The 6,775-nt window shown below is 36.6% G+C and overlaps 1 protein-coding gene across 3 annotated transcripts in view; it reads right to left on the bottom strand.

Moving 5' to 3' along the window:
• The window catches only part of LOC136847301 (uncharacterized), a 41,501-nt gene extending 40,332 nt beyond the window's left edge, over window positions 1-1,169 (bottom strand). For 2 of the 3 annotated variants that reach the window (XM_067118848.1, XM_067118852.1), the window contains exon 1: window positions 995-1,169. The gene's annotated coding sequence lies outside the window, so the exon portion shown is untranslated. The remainder of the gene's footprint in view (window positions 1-994) is intronic. The other variant, XM_067118854.1, reaches the window with a different exon arrangement.
• Window positions 1,170-6,775: the final 5,606 nt, after the last annotated feature.

The following is a 6,775-nucleotide window of genomic DNA, read 5'->3' as shown; positions in this document are numbered from 1 at the left end:
ATTCACGTCTCTGGATTTTATTACACTAGCACCAAGCTTTTCACTAGATTTTGAAAACGCAATGCTTTAGCGTACAGATGGTTGATTCCCAAACTACTGTCACAACTTCATAGCCTAAGCTAAGGTACTTGTTAACCCTATTAAGTAGGCCTACATATAAATTCAATCGTGTAAAATATACTTAGAATCTATAGTAAGATTTTTTTTTTTTTTTTGGGTAAATTTACAAAAAAAAAAAACCGAACAGTAACAGACTGTGCAACAAACGGTTGAAATGGGTTAAGGGGCTATTAAGCTTGATGAATGGAACTGACGTGAGATTAAAGTTTACACAAGCATGCCATTTATGGCAAGATCTTACAAGAAGCACCAAAACATTTAATATAAAATAGCACGAGGCAAACCAAATATTAAATTACGATCACCATCAACGTATCAGCATCCAAGAACGTGCTTTCACTGAGTTAGTTATTGGTTACACGTGAAATTTAAGCTTTTCACGTTTCGGTGAACTTAGGAATACGATGGTAAAATATTACAATCTAGATAATACAGGATTTGTGGGTACATTAGCATATTATGCGTGTACTGTACACGTACTGATATCATCCGTACATGTGAAGCGCCTTCCATGAGTTTTTTTTTCGCAGTTTTAGTTAATGCCTTCATACTGTCTGAGTTACGTTCGAAGAGGTCTAATGTTTTGAACCGTTATCTTTAACGCATAAAAAACAGACAATATAATTATTCAGTTTTCCAAATAACTGATTGTTCAGTATCATTACCTGTCCAAATGAACTTTGACAAACTTAAATTATAGGGATACTCTTCCGTTTCAGGTTTATCATATATATACAGAACATTCACTAAAATAGGTTTATCATGGTCTTCTTGGGAGTATAATTACTGCCGATGGGATTAACCCTAACTTGGCAAACACCACTGCCAGACAGTTTTCAGATCTCCATTAAAAATAATAGTAATAAATACTCACAGCAATATTTGTTCATCATCAATCTTGCAGACCCTTAGGTTAGCTTAGCGAAAGTCCTGTTGCTTGACCTGGCCTTATGCCAGCACTGCCTCTTGCTCCTGAAGCACTTGACTTAACGCAGGAAACACACAAACACTTAAGACATGTACACTTTGCTGGGGATGAAACCATACTGAAGTCTCAGGAAGGTTCAGTAGAAACGACAAACGCACCAACTGTCACTGGTCTGACGTCGCTGTAATTAACTGCTTAACTTATCCAGTTGTTTAAAGCAATTGCCCAGCAGACAGGAATATATAAATAACGGACAAAATTCCCTTCTGATAATTTCTACAATATCAGTGTAATAATTTTTTTTTAAATTAGTATTTTCGAGTTTTGCTTTCCTGATGAGTTTACCATCTTTTCGCCAATCAGTTTGAAATAAAATTTATCATATATTATGCAAATGAAGATCATTTTACCGCGGTATATCTAACAAATATTTCGTACCCAAGCTAGTATCAAGCATACTTATTCGTTACCCGACTTATGTCCTTCGCTAATCTTGATAAAGGATAAATATCATCGCAACGATTAAAACAGTACAAAGTAAGTGGCAGGATTTCCATAATGAATAAAACAACTAAAACTTTATCGTGTCAGAAGTCCAGGCCTAATCCACAAGTTCCCACGGCACCCAAAGAGCGCTTGCTTTAAAAATTGAATGGCTATAGTTTGGACAAATTCTACACAAATCCCAAAGTTTGTACATTATAACTGAGCTTATAACAAAGTAATAAAAGCTCTCTCAGTTATAGGAACCCTGCCATTGCAATATTAACAGGAAGTTGGGTTTCTATCAAGCGTACAGTAAACCTGGTAGGTGAACACAAGCCGTAACGTAGTAGGCTCTCAACACCGTGGAATGTGGGTTACTAAAAAAGTGTTTCCCATTTCTGGATGTAAAACGGTTGATTTTCTTCAATCTGCTACGTCTATAACCCTACACATTAGGTATGTTCCTCCAAGATAAGTCTAGACCTCCAGTGTACTACTGGAACAATCAACCTATTGGCTATTGTCAACGTTGGTAGGTCAAGAGTTCAAAGGTTCACGTCAAGCCTCTATCAGTTTTTATAACTTACTCTAATCCAACCAACCACCAACCATCTATAATTTGACGTTAAATCAACTTCAGTGAAACTAAATATTCTTGGAAATTCGACTAGTTATTCTTTCAGTCGGCTAACACTCCGTACTCACAGAGCCATTCTAGTATTAGTTAACAATGGAACTAAACCAAGAATGGGCATTCGTCTTAAACCTGTGTTCCAGTTAAGCTTTTATGAAGTATTTGTATCAAGAACTAATACGAAATCTTCACCCCAAATGATACACCAGTATTAGTTTCACAATTCACTAATTTAGTTTACGAGAGTAGCTACCCTAATCTTAAGATACCGGGAATATATTTTGCCTTTCTTTATCAGTGATCCATAAGATTGGGGGAAATCATAATGATAAATGATGGAGACTGATTCTTTAACAAAAATCTTTCATAAATAATCGTATTGTCTAGCATAGTGGCAACAAATAATCTCCATACATACCTCTAACTTCCCCCGATTACGCACGCACTTCGAAAAACAAACTACTCAAGTGCTTTTCCTCTTACCGCACTACACGTCTTTGCAGCGCGGACAACCACGTTCTTAAAAACTTAGGCATCAATAAATACATACAACCCTCGCGTGTTGAGACTACCAATTTTAGCTCTGACCAGATTTTACAATGTTGAATATCCAACCTCATTAAAGAAAATTATCGTATGTCTATGTTAAACTTATTACTCAAGATCTTCAATAACCAACTCTCCATTTCAAACAAAACAGAGGTCAAAACCGAAGCAGGATTGAAAAAATAATACAACCTACTAGTTACTAACGTCGGCTTTACCGATAGGGGGCATGTAATATATAACGTCAAAAGTAAAAGTATTACACCACTAAACTGTTAAATATAGCAGTGAGAATCAAACTAGAGTCACTACCTTCCAGCAAAAATTAATAACTTCTGACCCAAAAAGACTAACACTGAAAAACTATGTCCCCAGCCAAATTTAAACAGCAATCTTGTGGCAGAGCCAGCAAGCAGTGATTTAAGGCCACGTTAAGACTAACATTTAAGTCACGCTTCGGGTAGGTAGTACAAGTGTTCGATTTGAATCTCAAACCCTCCCATGTCATTTCACTTATACTTCTAATCTGAAGATTACCTGGATCTTATCAGCTTGAAAACTAAGGTCAAGTCATCAGCAGCTGGGTTCAGGTGACCAGGTTAGGTGGATGCTTAGAGTTTCCCTTTTTATATTCCCCGACAGCCATAGTAACTTCCAGTTTAAAACCAACACTGGTGACTCAGAGCGACCGTATCTGCTTAAAAACTCATTTTAGTGACGCTTAGTTTACTCAGTTCAAGTCCATTTACTATTCTAAAGTTATAGGCAACACGAAAACAAGTCGGTTTTTAGCCCAATTTTATTACCAAGAACTACAGGTTTCATTCAATATTGCACATTGTAAATCCATCTTGTGTTTCGCACAGCAGACACTACAAACCCATTCTGCCCTTAGTAGTTACCTCAAAACAGTACTTTTAAACACTTCAGTATTAGGTCAGCATCCACCACATCACCCCAGTACAGCACCGGTAATTATGAACCATCTGAAGAACTAGGCCAATGTCAGCCTCTTTAAGACTAGATTCTAGACTTGCTTGTCAACACATCTCTCCCGAACTTAGGCATTCTTGATGTGAAGGCAATGAAGACAACAGCATTACCATCCCGAAGGGCCTTATGGTTACCCGATTTCCCATCACCTGTAAAGATAAGTAAAAATCTAAAACTTGCTAACAAGACTTAATCAGCCACCATGCTTGTGACTATACCCACCCGTCTTCAGTATCTAAATTAAAAGAGCATGAACTGCACAAGTTATGAACAATCCTAGACAGTGTTTCTGCCCCCCTCCCCTTTAAGTCTATAATTAATATTGAATTATATAAACAATGAAAAAAATTGTTACTATACGAACAATTCCCTTACTTAAGACTCCCCTACGAGCTCCGTAGTTTTCAAGAAACCAAATATGTTTGACAGCTTTCACACCAAAAGTTTACATTACAGTAGTATTTAATAGACCATTAGAATTGCTACTTAACTTGCAAACACTTCCAAAGCTATAAACTTAATACATCACTGAGTATGGCAAGATATATCGCCACGATAAAATGAAAAAACACACAAGACATATGAATGGCAGCCAACACTCACCAGTAGCCCCAAGTTGAGTATCCCTAGACTTAACCTCCGAGTCGAGCACATCATCTCACGACCCAGTGGACGAAAAACGAAATCACCTTGCGTTTGGAGAATCTACCGAATGAAGATTTTTAATGGAGAACGGGTCAACTCAACCCGAAGGTTGAGCCTTGGGAACTGACGAAATTTTGTCCGCGCGGAACGGAAGTGAACGAGATCGGGGAGGCAAGGATTCTTGATACCGTACAGTTCGACTACCGATTTTTCATTATTTTGTTTTAAATTTTAGTAAGAAACTGTTTATTTTGCTATTGCATCGTTGCCATATGATGAATAACTACGTAAGACATTCAAAATGATGTGTAGATAGTTACTGCAGATTTTAGAGGAGAATTTAATCATGTAAAAGATAACGCCACCACTCTCTCTCCCTCTCTCTCTGTTCCCGCCATAGTTTGGTCACTTGATAAACCTAGCAGAATTTGAGAGGAAATGAACAAGTTATGATTATGTTTTCATTCGTTTAATATATTCATTTATCTATTTTCTTTTGATGATTAGTGGGCTACCACATCTTGTACAAGAATGGGAAATGTGAAAAATCGAATATCTATAATAATATCGTAATTTTTTCGTCAAAACTACAATTTTTACTTTTTCTCCATTATACTGTAAAATCATGTCAACCAAATCTGAATACAGAAACTGATAAAGTAATTTCGAAATTTACAGTTTCATGAAGACACTTAACAGCCATTTTTCTTCTTAATCGTATATTTAAGGTGAAATGAGTAATTCATATCAAGACCGGATTATGTTCGTGAAATTTGTAGTAGTGCAAGTAGTAGGCGGGATATGCCTCTGAAACGGCTCCATTGCTCTCATTACGATGAGTTGATTTTACCGTTTCCAGTCTACTACTACCACTACTACTACTACTACTACTACTACTACTACTACTAATAATAATAATAATAATAATAATAATAATAATAATAATAATAATAAATAATAACAGGAAAGTTTTGTCAGAGAATATTTCTAAATACCAGAGATTATTCCCAATCCTTAGCAGACTCATCGTACCCACAGAGGTCAATAATCTTGACAAATATTTTGAAAAATATCCACTCCACCTTATACTAACCATTCAATGGAGTAAAAAAAAAAAAGTTTCATTACTATATTGCTGTTGTGGAACGGTATATGCTTAACGATAAATCGATCAATCATCATTAAAGTGAATACTTGAAGACATGAAAGTGGCAGCTTGAGTGTCATTTACTCAAGTTCAAACTGGGACTACAGTATAAAGCTAATGTCCTTATATTCTGGAATTTCATAAACTCGGTTTTGTTTTCTAGGCAATAAAACATTGTTATTTTACTTCTGATTTCTCAATTTTCGTTTATTATGTGAGGTTGGACATGCTTCCCAAAGGGACGATTTCTTTATTTTGGTTAATTTAACTCAATACTGAATTTCTGATACGCATACACAGATCGTATAGGCCTACAAGAATGTGTGCGTATATTTAACAAAGACTCTAGCCAAATACTAGAGCAACAGTCAATAAGAACAGTACACATCACCCGCCCGAAAATCAAACACAAAATTTGCGCGATAATTGAGAAAAATATTACATATACAACGCAACACACAACGTAATCAGCAAAGTGTCTCGGTCTGTTGACAAAGCAAACAACGTAGTCAATGTGTCTGCACAAACAAGCACTTCAGATAATTGTGACCCATCTGTAGGATAATAGTTTTGTATAGTTTTATACCAGAGTGCTGCAGAAGTTCGGTGAGTGACCCTTCGGGACTTTATCCTCTTTATGCTTCAATATTAGGACTAAGGTGCACAGGCTTCAGTTCGTCGGATTCGAAATATTTCCCAAAGAAAGTTTCCCTAGTTACTGGCTTCCGAGAGCAATGGTGTTCAGGGAGAAGAAGAAGAGGGATAGCTTATGGATCTTCTGTTACTGTTTCATCTTTCTGACAGGTACTCCTCCTTTAACTGTTTTGGATATGATCACACTTGAATGAGTGAAATGACATTGCAGTTATTGTCTCACTGGCTCGCATGCTAAAAATATGACGTTCTAAAAGTTACGGGCTGTTATAGATGGCACAAATTCATAAAAATCTGTATAGCTATATTCACTTTTTCTCAGTAGAGATTTCACAATCAGAATGGAAAATAAGTTTTCATAATTTAGGACCTTAAAAGTTTACACCAAGCTGAACTTTTGTTATAAGACTAACGAAAAATCGGATGTACGTAAGTTCAGAGCTGTCTTGAAATCTGTAGACAAAGTGGGTTATTTCCTATTACATTTCTCTCCCCCAGCCTTTGGCCTAATAAGAGCTGCACTCGTGTATGACTTGCAACCGGATGGGGTACCGGACGCCAAAACACGCCTCCAGTTAAATATGGAGGACGTTGCAGGCGATAAGAACCTCACAACAAGCTC

Source organism: Macrobrachium rosenbergii, chromosome 16 (assembly GCF_040412425.1).
Source record: "Macrobrachium rosenbergii isolate ZJJX-2024 chromosome 16, ASM4041242v1, whole genome shotgun sequence".
NCBI lineage: Eukaryota > Metazoa > Arthropoda > Malacostraca > Decapoda > Palaemonidae > Macrobrachium > Macrobrachium rosenbergii.
This window is presented reverse-complemented; position numbering and strand designations above follow the sequence as displayed.